Below are 15,852 nucleotides of genomic sequence, written 5' to 3' on the forward strand. Positions count from 1 at the left end.
ATTTTATGGTATGGAATATCCCTTTGGCCAGCTCAGGACAGCTGTCCTGGCCACGCTCCCTCATGGCTTTTTGTGTGTCTCCTTGTTGGCAGAGTATAAGAAAAAGAAAAATCCTTGACTTAGGGCGAGGACTGCAGAGCAACAACTGAAACATCAGCGTGTTATCAGCATGATTCTCCTGCTAAATCCACAATGCAGCATTGTACCAGCTACTAGGAAGAAAATTAACTCCATCTCAGCCAAAACTAGGACAACTGGTCATCAAGTGTACCTTTGTATCTCAAGCTAGTGTTAAAAAGCTTCAATAAATGAGACTTGACAACCTGCTTTGGCGATCCAATAGTAGGGAGAGGTAAGTACAGGAAAGTATATTTCTTTATTCCTGAAGGAGTTAATTAAGATGATTCACTCTCTTTAAATATATAAGAACAGAACTTGGGAAGCATCCTTCTGTTAGGCTATGGGTGATCAGAGGATGGTGGACTCCCTTGAACCACTTTTGAGTTTGGGAGCTCCATATCCTGCTGTGGCACTGGGGAGGAGTTAGCTTCCAGGGCTACCACTTTGGAAGAAAAGAAAGGGACCTCCTATGTCCTGACGTAAACATCCAATTAACTGCTTTTTTTATGGTGGTACTTGGCTATCATGTCTGACTCACCCCAACAAGAACTGTAGTGAGTCTATTACCAACTGATGGTAACTGCTGGGTGCTCACTGTGGATCATGGTACTCCAGCCAAGACTTCCTCAGCCCTAAGTCAATGGAAGCCTTTACTTCCCCTGTTCTATCATTGGCAATTCCCTTCATACTGCTCAGCACAATGTTTGCTTTTTTTTTGCAGTAGTGCAACACTGTTAACTTCTTCTGGGTTTGCAGTCCAGTATAACGCCATGTCCTTTTCTGCAGGGATGGAGGCTGAATGAGTTCATAGAATCATTTAGGTTGGAAAAGACCTTTAAGATCATCGAGTCCAACTGTTAACCCAGCACTGTGAAGCCCAAGACTAAACCATGTCCCTAAGTGACACACCTACACAGCTTTTAAATACCTCCAAGGACAGTGACTGGATAAAGGATGGACATGCTCCTTAGACCTCCTTTTGTCACTAATGTATTCATAAAACCATTTATTTCTGTACATTTGTTTATTGTGTTATGAATTTTTATGGAGTTATAAATTTGTTCGTTGTGTTGGCAATATCAAGTCAAATTTCACAGAGACACGAGGTTAGCTTTAAAAAAGGTGAATTGTTTAATGATTTAAAAACAGAATTGAAGCATTTTTAAAGCCTATAACAAACATTTTACAGTGTTAGCACTCTTGACTTGTGCTTGGTATTTGAAAATGAAGTTAATTATTGGGACATATGTTTGTAGTTAGGCTGAAGGAGAAGCAAAAATTAAACAGTATAAGCAATATGAGGTTATGATTTAAGTCTGACTCTTTTTATTATCTAGAAGTATTGTTTGTAATAAGGTGGATTTAAAAAAAAAAAAAATTACTTTAAACTAGACAATTCACTCCTGAAGTTAAGAGAAGAATATAATGGTAGCTTTAAAGTGTTCAAAGTGACCTACCCTGAGGTTACCGCCTGCTCTGCCTGTCCCTGCCCACACTCCCAGGACTCCCACCCACCCTGGCCATGGTTCAGCACCCCATATCACACTCTCAAGGCCATCTATCACTGCCTCAGTGACATCACAGCCCTGCTTGTGCATGGCCATAGGATCCACTGTCCTCGACCCTGACCACCTGCGGGCTGACTTCCCAGTTTGGCTTCAGTGACCTTGTCACTGTGAAGTCACTCAGTGATCACAAGGCTGTATCTGACCCTGATTACCCTCACTGGGCCTTACCCTGCTTCTCTTCCTCAGCTCAACCTCAGAGAAGCCTCAGCAGTGCCACAGACAAGGACATGGAGCTGCCCTCAGCTGCTCCCAGCCCTTCCTCCTCCTTTGTGGGTGCTGAGAAGAGCTCTGGCTGATGAGACCTTGCCTGCCATGCTGGCCCACACAGGGAGCCCCTGGCCCCCACCACCACACCCTGGCATGGCAGATGGGTTGGAGAAGGCAGAGCCAGGCTCTTGTCACAGATGAGGAGTGCAGTGCCAAGAAACAGCAGTAGCAAGGCTGCACCCGGAGAATGTCCAGTTGGGCTTAAGCACAGCATTTTCCAGCATAAGGGTGGTGAGCACCAGAGCAGGCTGCCAAGAGGGGTCAGGAGTTTCATGCCTGGAGCTTTTCAAAATTTGACAAGGCCCTGAGCAATCAAGCTTTGAAGTTCAGCTTGTTATGAATAGCAGGCTGAGCCAGATGAACTTCAGATATCCTTTCCAACCTGGACTGTTACGTGATTCTGTACACTGCTGAGAATGGTAAGTTCTCTGAACATGCAGGCATTTCTACAGGAATTTCATTATAGCCCCAAAAGTCTGTTCCTCCTCATGAATTCACCAACTTTCTTTTAATTTACTCCTCAATTTCTGTCTCGTTCTGCTTTGGCATATATCTGTTTGACCAGTGGGATTTTTACTCAGCTGCCTTCATACTCCTCACACTTTTATCCCTTTCTGCTGAGGATTTTATCCTACGTGCCTTAAATTAAACTCTTGAACTTCAACAACTAGTGATAAATATCTTAAGACTCCAGAATTTTGGAATCCAGTGCCAGATTCATAGAGATACTAAAATTATTTTAATATCATACATACATAACATATATAAAGATCAATAAAACAGTAAGAATGCTAGCTGCAATTTCTATTAGTTGACATTACATTGTTCAGGTGTCACAGGAAAAGAACCATACCTGGCCTATACATGCTGTTGGAGCACTGTGAGAGAATGTCCATATATAGAGGGTACCATTAGGAACTTCCATCAGTTCTGTGGCTGGTCACCAGTGGTGTTCCCCAGGGGTCAGCGCTCGGCCCAGTCCTGTTTAACATCTTTATCGATGATTTAGATGAGGGGATTGAGTCCATCATTAGCAAATTTGAGATGACACCAAGTTGGGAGGGAGTGTCAACCCGCTGGAAGGCAGGAGGGCTCTGCAGAGGGACCTGGATAGGCCAGAGAGTTGGGCTGATTCCAATAGGATGAGGTTCAACAAGGCCAAGTGCTGGGTCCCGCACTTTGGCCACAACAACCCCCCGCAGAGCTACAGGCTGGGCACAGAGTGGCTGGAGAGCAGCCAGGCAGAAAGGGATCTGGGAGTTTGGATTGACAGGAAGCTGAACATGAGCCAGCAGTGTGCCCAGGTGGCCAAGAAGGCCAATGGCATCCTGGTCTGTGTCAGGAACAGTGTGGCAAACAGGTCCAGGGAAGTGATCCTTCCCCTGTACTCAGCGCTGATGAGGCCACACCTTGAGTATTGTGTTCAGCTCTGGGCCCCTCAGTTCAGGAAGGATATTGAGGTGCTGGAGCAGGTCCAGAGAAGAGCAACGAGGCTGGTGAAGGGACTTGAGCACAAGTCCTATGAGGAGAGGCTGAGGGAGCTGGGGTTGTTTAGTCTGGGGAAGAGGAGGCTCAGGGGAGACCTGATCACTCCCTACAATTCCCTGAGAGGAGGTTGTAGCCAGGTGGGGGTCAGTCTCTTCTCCCAGGCAATCAGCAGTAGGACAAGAGGGTACGGGCTTAAGCTCTGTCAGGGGAGGTTTAGTTTGGATATTAGAAAGAAGTTCTTTACAGAGAGAGTGATCAGGCATTGGAATGGGCCGCCCAGAGAGGTGGTAGATTCACCGTCTCTGGAGGTTTTTAAGATGAGGCTGGATGTGGCACTGAGTGCCATGATCTAATAATCACAGTAGGGTTGGATCAAGGGTTGGACTTGATAATCTCGGAGGTCTCTTCCAACCCAGTTAATTCTATGATTCTATGATTAGGAACTTCCATCAGTTCGCAAGTTAGATGTAAATTCAGGAGAGACACATAGAAGTAGTTGCATGCCTACATAGCCAGTCATTTGTGCTTCACAGTATGCCTGGGATAGAATGAGAATTTATTTCTCCCACATCCCAGTGTTAACGTTTTGACTTGAAGACTGTGTATTTATTTGTTATTACTGTAAATCTAGCACAAGGCAAATAAAATATGTATGCCACAGTGCATCATGATCTCAGAAGATATTCTGGCTGCATTTATGATTCAAGGAGATTAAATAATGTTCAAAATAAGCATCCTACCTTTTTTTCAGTGTTTGTCCAAACAGTGCAGTTTCCTAAGAATTTTTCCATTTCTACCAAAAAAAAAAAAAAAAAAATTCACTTTTTGTCTCTTAATTCCACAAGAACAGAGCCATTGTGAGCAATAATAGTGCTAATAATAATGCTTCTATTTTGAATATACAGACATTTTGGAGTGACTTAAATGACCTACACAAAGGCATGAAAAATCACATTGCTTCTCTTCAAACTATACAAAATGTTTCAAGCTAATCTTCCTTGAAATATCCTTTTAAAATTAATTTCCTGATTTGGCTGGTGATGAGGAATGTAAAATATTTCTAGATTCCCAAGCCTGCTTATCTGAAGGACAGGAAATCTTGATAGTGCTATCTTTTCATCACTAATGCAAATACCTATATTTAACACTGCACATAGTTTTAGAAATTTAGATGTGCACACTTATTTCCATCTTAAATATTTTAGAGATATTGTGTGGAAGAATGTTTCAGATTACTAGAATTAAAAATTTTTAGACTGGTTAACTGTCTCGGAAAAAAATTTTCTTGGCTTTCTTTTAGTTGCACTAACAATGAATTCAGAGATGACGATTGTTCAGTGCCAAAATTAAATTACTATGACTTTGTGGAATGATTTATATCTTAGTACTAGGAGTTCACTGTCTTGCTAGGAATAATAGGATTTAGAAAAACGCCCCAAACAGCATTTTTACTTGAGTTACTCTATCAGATCTATGTTCCAGCAATAAGAGTGGAAAATCCGCAAGACTCCTCCATTGTTTATAGAAAAAGGATGAATTCTTTCAGCTCTGCCAGTTACAGACATAATTTCAAACAACTTCAGCACCTTTAGGATAATTTTGGAATAGTATTTGTGCGTGCAATTTCATTGTTTGCTTCCATGGTTATGTCTGGCACAGTAATTTTAACAGTTTAGCAACAGACAAAGCATGCTAAGAAATTTTCCTCTTTTAAATGCTTCCTTTCCTATACACTGGAGCCTGTGAAGGGCTTTTTCTTTTCCACGTGCTAATTACCATAAATATTTTGAAGATTCTTCTACAAACTCTGTTTTGTTTTCCAAATCATTAGCAATGTTAAAAACAAACCTTCTGACAAAAATGTTGGCAGAAGCTCAAAGACAATTCCTAGTTCATCAGAAGCCCTTGCTTATGCAAAGGCAGCTGTATGGGGTCCTTTACATGCAGTGCACTTGCCAAAGCACGTGAGGCTTAGTGCATGACATTCCAGCCGTGTTTAGGTTTTTTATGTGCAAATCATTTAGACAAGACCAATTAAACGTTAAAATCAGCTGAATCAGCAGGGAAGAAGGATGAGGCAGTACTTTTTGAGGTAAAGAATTGCTACCACCCTGCTTTAATAGGACTCTGTACAGACCAGGCAAAGGAATCGTGGGAATCAATGGTTATGATGCTTGGTTTGTAAATATCTGCAAAAGGCCTAGGCAGCTTCAGCATGAGTACAAAATGCAAGGGAAAAAATAATAATAGAACCAAAGAGTGGTTTGAGTTGGAAGGGACCTTAAAGATCATCTAATTTCAACCCCCTGTCATGGGCAAGGACAGCTTCCACTAGACCAGGCTGCTCAAAGTCCCATCCAATCTGGCCTTGAACACTTCCGGGGATGGGACATTGCAACTTCTCTGGACAACCTATTCCAGTGTCTCACCACCCTCATAATGAAAAACTTCTTCCTAACACCTAACCTAAACTTGAAAGAGTACAATCTAAAGACAATCCTCCTTTTCCTATTACTACATGCCCTTGTGAAAAGTCCCTCTCTGTCTTCCTTGTAGATCCCCTTTAGGTACTGGAAGGATGCTAGAAGGTTGCCCCAGAGCCTTCTCTTCTCCAGACTGAACAAACCCAACTCTTTCAACCTGTCTTCACAGTGAAGGTGCTCCAGCCCTCTGATTATCTTCATGACCCTCCTCTCAAGCCTGTCCAGGCCCCTCCAGATGGCATTCCTTCTCTCCAGCATGTGGACTGCACCACACTGAGTGCACTCGATTCCATTGTTTATCATTTTACCAAGCTTAGCAACTAAAGAGAACACTTGAGTAAGGGCTCATGAGTTCACACTTTGCTAGAGCATAAAGAAGAGCATTTCTCTCCAACCACTATTAAGGTGATTTTCACCTTCAGGGTTAGTCAAGTAGTAATGGTCAGTGTCCCATGAATTAATTTACTGACAGACCTGTTCACACCCTGTCATCCAAAGATCCTTCTATACAGCTCTGTAGAGACCCTCAAAGGTCTGAATACTACAGCTTTAATGTAGTGGTTCCACATACAGTAAATTCTTAATATGAAGCTAACAAGTATCTAACAGTGATTCCTACACAGGTAAAAATATCTTCCCATACCAAAAACCGAAAAGGATGCCATGTTTCTGGGACAATATTTTGAAGATGAACCTCATCATTTTGAGTTTTGACAATATTTTCCAAACAGCATTGTGGCTTTTTACAAAGTTAAGATTATTTCTTCTGAGCCTAATTTGTCAAAATATCTAATGTTATTTTCTGTTGTACCAAAGAAAGGAAATAACAAAGACTTTGTTTAAATGGCAAATTTTCTCATTTAAAATGCACAGGATAATTCACCATTACTGTGCAGTTACAAGACAACTATGACAGGGCTTCAGAAATAATGTGGCGTTGTTGCCTGTGCATAGCAATTAGTTAGTGGCCTAGTTCAGCTGAGAGTTTCAGTGTCTTATAAAATGTCCAAAGAATAGCTGTCCTAGTTAACATAATTGACTGCAAGGGACAGCTGAAGGGCACGGTTTATTTATTGCAGGAAACATTACCCAAAAATTAAATAAATTTGGGCTATAAACAAGCTCTAGGGAAAAATATGAGTAAATGGGAAACTCTAGGTAGAGTATATAGAGTGGACCAATAAAAACATTACTCCACAGCACTAGATATCTTACCTGGCAAATGATCAGGTGTCTTCTTGCTTAAGGTTGTGAGCTGTTTTATTGATTCATACTTACAAGAAGAGATATTCTGAAGAAAAACATCACTCAAAATATCTTTGAGTGTTTATATAAAATAAATACATAAATAAATAAATAGAGCTACATACCACTACTTGTTATTTTATCCTACCATTATTGCTTGTAGAGTCCTCATAACTCTTTAATGAATGTTCACATCGTGGGGTTCCCATATGACATTTCACCAAACCTTTAAATCTCATTAAAAGCAGAATGTTTTTGATTTTCAACAAAACCCCTCTCCATCTATATAGCCCATGAAATCTGTGCTGCAACATGCCTCAGAAGGAAGGCACTACTAGGGGAAGGAGAACAGCTACAATGGCTCAGTGGCCTCTTTCCTAAGTGGTCTTAAGTAAATTAGAGTAATCCATTGTGTATGCATAATATTTGGATTAAATATTATCTGCCATTTTGTTATCCACTCACTTGCTATTGCAAGGACTTTTGAAACTGCCTCCCTCCTGCAGCTGTAAGCATACAGTGAGACTGTGTTTTGCCAAGCTCTGTTTGGCAAAGAAAACAAGTTTCAAGAGTCAGAAAAGACAAGACTTTCTCAAAATCCTGGTATCATGTATCTTTTCTGTAGTTCTTGCAATAGTTCTTATGAACTTGCCCTGATGGGGAACAAATGCTGCAGGTGACGTTTGTGATAACTGAACTAAGGGTACAAGTACAATCCTTGTTCCCTATGAAGTGTGAGATCCTCATTCTCTGAAAACCAGTGCTTGTTCTACTTCTGATGCCCGTAATCTTTGTTCAAACCACAAAACCTCCATTGTTGCAACTGTTTTAATGGTTGTTTGGCCAACACTAACCAGGACTGCAGGGCATGTGTACAGTGTGCACATGACTGCGCTGTGGAGAACGATGGCAATTTACTTCTGCACTGCTCAGCTGCTCGTCTGTATGAATCAACTTGGCATTAAAAAGCATAACAGTGATCCTACTGTACTGTGCTAATTCTGTGTGTTAGAAGCACCAGTCTACAGAGAGGCAATTATGCATTTATTGGGGCTGTCCATGCATTGGTTATCATATTCAAGCCCTGTATGCTGCAGTCTCACTGGATGTTCATCCTGCCATAAATTAATAAACAGGAATAGATCACAACAGTTTGCTAGTTAATGCCCTAGCAGATGTTGAAAGAAGCAAGTACAGAACAGAACATAAAGTGTTTTGACAAACACCTTCAAATACATCTGCATGAAGGATGAGGAAAGGCTTCTAGCAAGGCAGACCTACCCCAAAGCAAATCGAGTTAGTGTGGTATAATGAATGTGGGCTATATTTCCAGAAATCATAGTGTAGTTGAAGTGCCCTTGGCATAAGTTTTAGTATCTTTTTATCTTTAGTAACAGAGACTGCAGGTGGTGGATTTGGACATGAGGAAACCAAAAAGAGATATAGGTGGTACTATTAACATATGTTAAAGAGAAATGTCAATATTCTTTATCACATGAAATAGTGCTTCTCCATAATAAGATGACAGATCTTGTCTCCTAAAACAGTCATCTAAAGGTGGTGGGCTTTTTTTTCTTTTTGTTACTAGAATAACTCATCATTAAAAAGAAAAAAATTAAATGCTTCAAGTGCAAGAGCCCCCAAATTTAATTTTTTCACTGTGTGATGTAGCTACAACATTAATTAGTAAAATTTAGGTGGACTGAAAAGGCGTTTTGCTGAAGACAACATAGTGCACATAGTCCACATAGTGCATCCATAAAATAGATAACTGAGTAGGCAGCATCTTTCTCTGTAATTCTTGTAACCAGCTATGGGTTTTCACTTGAAATGTAGGTTTTCATAATGAAATTATACTACATACTTGCTTTTATTTCTCTGACCATGTGTGTCTCAAAACTGAGCTAATTTGATTTCTTTCTTGCTGAAAATATATTTATTCCAACTGAGCCAGAATCCAGCCTGCGTTCTAGACCCCAGAGGAATTGTTTGTTCTAAGAATCAGCTACGTGGGATGTGCAGTGAGTCCAGACTCAGGCCTTTGAACAAACTGTTCAGCTGAAAGGGGGAGGGTAACTTCCCTGTATTACAGAGTGTCGATTTTCATTTCTCTTTAAATAATATCTCAATTCAAATGGTACATTGTTCTCAGGTGAGTTGTTGGTATGTTCAGTTTTAGCTATAAGGTCACGTTATGGTTGGATCCTTAACAGAAGCTGTGAGAAGTGTAATCTACCTCTCAGAAGAGCACTACTGTAATTACTCTGTCCTAACAAGCATGATAATGCAAAGATGAACTGACAGCATATGTTTTAATAACATGTAGCCTTTGCACAACATTTAATCTCCAATATTTTGCAAAGACTAAGTAAATGTCACCTATCTGGAAATGTGTAGCTACACTTTTTTACTTTCATTTTGTATAGCATTATACTGATTGTTAACTAGTCTGAATTTCTCTTGGTTTCCAGAATAAGCCAAGGGCTTTTCTAGAACTGTGCCTTTAAATGATTTAGCAGCTTTCATATACACACAGCTAGTATATACAAAAAGACATAGTCCCTTCCCCTTTGAGTTTTAAATCCAAGGTCCTCATCCAGCAACATTTCTCTGAGTATTATATTTTTATACGTGTGAGAGGTTCACATTAAACTTCCACTGGGAAATATTTACAGAGAGACCACACCTGCTGAGCTTCAGCCTTCTGGCAAGTGCACTACAGAGGCCAAATGGGAATTCATGGAGAAGAAAGGTTGCCTGCATTTAAAAAGGGTGGGAACCCTCCAAGCTCTGAAGCTCTGTGCAAGTTTGTATTTGGATAACCCGATAGCTATGCATATAAATCGTCCGGGAAAACTAATGTGCATGTGCAGTATATCAAACATCTTGAGGTCTCAGCCATGACTTTCATATGCACCAAAGTGCACATTCGTTACTGAAGGTTGTATGCAACGAGACAGAATTTAAAAAGATACATTTTTGGAATGTATCTGAATGCAGAGACCACTGACTCACTTTCTTTAGTAACTGAGAAGCAATTTTTGTGTTCTGTCAAGGATTTCTAGGTGGATTTGCACTGAGACAGCGCAAACTAAAATTTAACATTGAAATTTGGAAGAAATGAAATGGAAGTGCTACTTCAGCCACGGCCTCAATTTCTAATCTTTTTCCCTGGCCACAATTTTTTTTTTTTCATGGAACCTACTGTAATGTATTTTTAAGAAGCTATGTCATGTTATATAGGTGGAAAACACTATGAATGAAGTATATATCCTTTGTCTTGTTTGTCAATTCCATGCTACAACTTTAAATTTAACATTACTTCTTTCTAATTTTTTCTGATTACAGACATTAATGTCTTTATACTGGCTTTGGCATGGTATGTAGTATTTATGTCCTAAAGTTGTTCCAGTTGTCTTAGTAAGACTGAATGCTCTACAGCTCTTGCCAGCCTTGCACTGGCAATACAGATTCCTGAATACCATAGGTTTAATTCAAGGTATAATTAAAAGACTGCATGAAAACTTTAAATCTGCTTTTATATTCAGCTTTTTTTTTTTTCCCCCTCTTAACTGAATCACATACTGTAACAGCCTGCTCATTTCTAAAGAGCAGTGATCCCATCTCCTGCAGAGGCTGCTCCACTAAGAACTCACTCCTGAAAGGTGCTGATTGCTCTGGCCCTCGTTCACTGAAGTCCTTAGATACTTAACTTCTGGACTAAGATCAGTGTCTAATACTTTTCAGGATATATAATTTTGCTCTAAAAAGGATCATTCATTCTTTGCTCCTGTTAGAGGATGGGTCCTAAATAAAGGAAATAATCTAGCCTTTGGTTGTCTGCTAGGACAGAGGCTATTACGCTGGAGTGGAGTACCCTAAAGTCAGCTCAGCTTACAGTATCCCGTCTGCTCTGCTCTACAATGGTGTCAAGATTATGATAAGATGTATATTTCTGTGTTAAAGTTAAATTAATAACAAAAATAAATTAATAGCAAAAAAAATCAAGAAGTTTTAACTTTACTATTATTTCATCAGGCAATAATGAACTGGGAATTTGACCAGTATACTAAAAACATAGCCAATAAAACCTACATTATTTTATAATTAAGCATATAGATGTATGTGAAAAACAGTGAAATAACTGATTCATGTATGTGATTACTAATGTACCAATAAAACTGAAACCTGTTCTTGGAAGATAGTACAACTCTGAGTTAGGACTCAGTAACTTAATGGGTGTACTGAGAGAAGAACAGAAAACTATTTCAAATATAATGGGGCACGTTCTTCAGAAAAGGAAAAATTTTTGATTATTTACACTAATATATAAGGGCCCCCCTTAGATAGGCTTGCCTCACTTCAGCCAGCTGAAGTAAAGGTCTAAAGCTGAACCATTTCAGGCAAGTTGCAAAGAGGAAGAGGGGTCTCTTACCTATGTTACTTACTTACTCTTACCTTCTCTGAAGTCAGGATCTCAAAGTGTTTTCTTAAGGACAACCATAAAACTGTGGCTTTCACTACAGCACCCATTGCATTGCTGTTGCTCTCAGGAGAACAAATTTCAGGCATTGGAACGGCCTACCCAGAGAGGTGGTGGATTCACCATCCCTGGAGGTTTTTAAAAAGAAATTGGATGTGGCCCTTAGTGCCATGCTATAGTAATTGGAGTTGGATCAGGGGTTGGACTTGATGATCTTGGAGGTCTTTTCCAACCCAATCTATTCTATGATTCTATGATTCTATTCTCCACAGCCACATCATCTTTTAAATTGCTGTGAAAAGATAAACCTTTCTCATGCCTCAAGAGAGGGATTGAACTTTACATCCTGTTGGTAACATATAGAAGTGATCTATTTCTGTAAGTACACACTTATTTAATACACATACACTTAAATAAGAAGGATCATAAAGATGTGTAGTAGATCCACTGACTGTAGTCCCTAAAGCCATGGTTTGATGTGCAGTGGTGCCACCCCAAGTCACTCGCTTCTGTAGCTGTAGCTGTTTGTGGAATGTTTTAAAGATATGTTTCTGAAGTTTGTAAAGTAGTTGCACGAGAAAAGCCAGACCAGCAAGAAGGGCTGGAATGAAAAGGAATATCACTCAAAAAGGACGGAAGATATTAAGGCATAACATACTATGTTATGTATATTGTTTTGTTTCTTAGGAATGGACTTGCATGTATTTGCAACTGCTATTTACTTACTATTCTGCAGTGAGGGCACTTGTCCCTTAACTAATTTCACTCCTGAGTTTCAGCTTTTCTGTTATACCTTATATTTCCCAGGTGCTGGAGAAGTGATACCCCTGCAGCCCATTGTGAAGATCATGGTGAGGCTGTCCCCCTGCAGCCCACAGAGGTCCACAGTGGAGCAAATATCCACCATGAAGCAGATATCCCATAGAGGAACTCATGACAGAGCAGGGGAATGCCTAAAGGAGGCTGTGACCCCTTGGGAAGCCCATGCTGGAACATGCTCCTAGCAGGACCTGTGGCCTCATGGAGAGAGGAACCCCTGTTGGAGCAGGTTTGCTGACCCTGTAGGGGACCCATGCTTGGGAAATCTGTTCCTGAAGGGCTGAACCCCCTGGAAGGCATCACACTGGAGCAGTTTGTGAAGAACTGCAGCCTGTGGGAAGGAGCTATATTGGAGAAGTTCATGAAGGACTGTCTCCTGTGGAGAGACTCCATGCTGGGCAGGAGAAGAGTGTGAGGAGTCCTCCCCCTGAGGAGGAAGGACTGGTAGAAGCATGTGATGCACTGACCCCATTGCCCATCCCCCTGCACTGCTGGAGGTGAGGAGGTAGAGAATTAAGGAGTGAAGGTGAGCCTGGGAAGATGGAGAAGTGGAAGAAGGGTGGTTTTTAGATTTGTTTCTATTTTTCATTATACTCCTCTGATTCGATTGGCAATGAATTAAATTCGTTTCCCTAGGCAGAGTCTATTTTTCCCATGACCAGTAATTGCTGAGTGATCTCCCTTGTCCTTATCTTGACCCAGGAACCTTTAATTTTATTTTCTCTCCTCTGCCCAGGTGAGGAGGGGAGTGATAAAAAAGACTTCTGTGAGCACCTGGTGTCCAGCCAGGTTCAACTCACCTCGGTCAGTAAGAAGATATTTGGTAAGCGCAGTCTTTGGGCATGTGACAAGATAGCATTTGTAATGTTATCAGAATAATCTGTAGTGATTTAAAATCCTATTGTAGTTTCTGTATCACTAGTTTCATTATTTGATTAAAGTCCAGCAGAGCATTAAGGATTACATTTTACTGAGCATGAATGATTTACAATTAGTTAGAAAAAATAAAGGTATTAAGGAATGTGCCAGGTTAATTTATTTGACAAATGAGTGTAAAGCTACTTACACAAACATTTCAAAAGAGAGAAGCACCTGGTTCATAATGTATTTTGTAGAAGTAATGAAAAAAGTAATTATTGAGAACTGTAAAAACACTGCCAGGAGGTATAGCTAAGATCTAGCTCACTAGGAATGCAGGGGCTGACTTCCACTGCACCTCATAGTTGTACTGGGTCCCTCCCCCGACTAACCCACTGGGTGACAGTCAGTAAGCTGAGGAATCCTCAGGTAGGGAAGACATAAGCAATACTTGGCAGTTAGGGCATGGTTTGGTATCCAGTCTGGGGTTTGTATAAGGGGATAATTGTAATTCTTTTGTATTACAGTATCTGATAAGGCCAAGCTTTTAGTATTTTCCAGTTTAATGTCAATAATACTACAGTAATGTTGATATCTAGCTTTTTAAAACACTAGCCATTTTTAATTTGTTTATGTCGGTGACGCTTGTTATTTTACAGCAGTATAGGAAACACCTCGTGGTGAGAAACACCTAGTGGTGACTGATTTAAGCCACTTGCTGTCTGTTTTTACTTGATCGTGATGTTGCTTTGTCAACAGGATCAGCAGCATAACGTGCAGCGTTACAAACGTAAAGAAATAAACTTTTCTAAAAAGTCCAACTGTGCAGATTCATCTCTGTGGGCATTGTTGGGTTAGGTTGTCACATTGGAGTATTATAAAGCATTTATATGTTCCATATCTATCATTTCATAAAGATTTCATATCTTTTTCTTCTAGATCAGCTGTTTTCCAGAGTGAGTTTTCCGTTTTCTCATATTGAACCTGTGTGATACTTTGCTTTTTCTTTGTTGCCATTCCCTTGACTTATTACATAATTTCTGAGTTGAATGAAGAGAACTGCACATTGTATTCAAGATGTGGAGACATCCTAAATTTATTTTATGGTGGCATAGTAATGTTTTCCTTTTTTTTTTTTTTTTCTCTATTCTTTCCTAATAATTCCTAACTTTTTGTCTGCTTTGACAGCTGTTCAACACTGAGGTGGTATTTTCATAGAACTATCCATTTATACAGCATGATTTCAGACTGTAATGGTAATCATTACTCTGGGTGCACTGCTGTATATGTTAAGATGAAATTGTTTCTTCCCATACATATCACTTTATGGTAATCTCTACCAGATTTTATCTGCCATTTTATTGCATGGACACTCAGTGAGTATCAATCACATCACACTTGCTGTATATTTTTGCAGCTCTTCATAATGGCCATTATTTTTAATTTACCTCAGCAACTAACTTAATACATCTGCAAGCATTGTCCATGGTACCTACTTTGTTCTTGAAGGCTTTCTTGGATTTAGCTTATGTTGTGAGAGTTTGAAAGAAAAGGGTGCACTGAGAGAGAAAATCTTCAAGAAACTCACGCTCATGGGAGGAAAATGTTCCCCGTTCTTCCTCTTCCACACCGGGCTCTGGCTCCTTTTAGAAACAGAAGATCCCGTAGGGCTCAAAGGGGGATGCTTAGGTACTAGTGGTAACCTTTCCTGATTCTTCTCTACGTAATTGGATGTCTTCTCAGTCAGATGACATCAGCCTTCATATATCATCAGCCTTCATATATCATCTCCATGAAATAAATGGCCAGGAAAATTTATTACCTACCTTCTGAAAAATTCCCTGAGAAAACAAACCATTTTCCCAGATGCCTAGACTTGTGAATGCAGAATGCCATATTCAGAGTAGATAAGCAAAAAGATAAAGGCAAAGGTAATATATTAAAACTTGCTTTTAGTAAATTAAATGGGAATTTGGCTGTTTCCTTTAATGAATGACCAAATGCAGTGGTTAATATTGGGAATGACAACCTCTCCCAAGCAGGCACAAAGATGCTGAAGTGTTCTCTTTCTTGTCCAGCATGCAGGTTCCCTGACTCCTTGCTTACTCTCTGCACCAGCCTTCTCAGCCCTTTTCCCTTCTAGCATAGAATTGATGTTGGACCTTGTACAAAAAGCTAACTTCTCACACGTCTTCTTTCCTTAACCATCAACTCCTGCAGCCTCTAACCCAAAAACCTATGAAAAAGATTTCTAGTACTAGAAATTCGCTTTATCCTGGGGATGGGAGCCAAGGGGGAATTTCCTATCCCTTCATCTCAAGAAGGCATGGGTTCTCATTTACTAATCTTGTCCATGTTCTCAGGCACATATTCCCAGTTTTCTCTGACTCCCTTCTGCCAAGCCCACTACATTCAGTATCTAATTTCACTAGTCACAGTTTTCTTTGGCATAACTGTAAAGGGTTTTAATTTGCTGATATCATTTGTCTAGTTGATTATTGTATTTTTTTTTTAATATGAT

General features: G+C 40.0%; 1 long non-coding RNA gene across 1 annotated transcript; it reads left to right on the plus strand.

The window, feature by feature from the left end:
* On the plus strand, positions 1 to 14,211 carry LOC114059412. The gene is made up of 3 exons (XR_003571656.1): positions 1 to 352; positions 12,462 to 12,702; positions 13,210 to 14,211. It is a non-coding gene; the product is annotated as an uncharacterized LOC114059412 (long non-coding RNA).
* Positions 14,212 to 15,852: the final 1,641 nt, after the last annotated feature.

The sequence above is a fragment of the Empidonax traillii genome, unplaced genomic scaffold (genome assembly GCF_003031625.1).
Source record: "Empidonax traillii isolate 1590-97213 ecotype Southwest subspecies unplaced genomic scaffold, ASM303162v1 scaffold222:size850627, whole genome shotgun sequence".
Taxonomy (NCBI): Eukaryota; Metazoa; Chordata; class Aves; order Passeriformes; family Tyrannidae; genus Empidonax; species Empidonax traillii.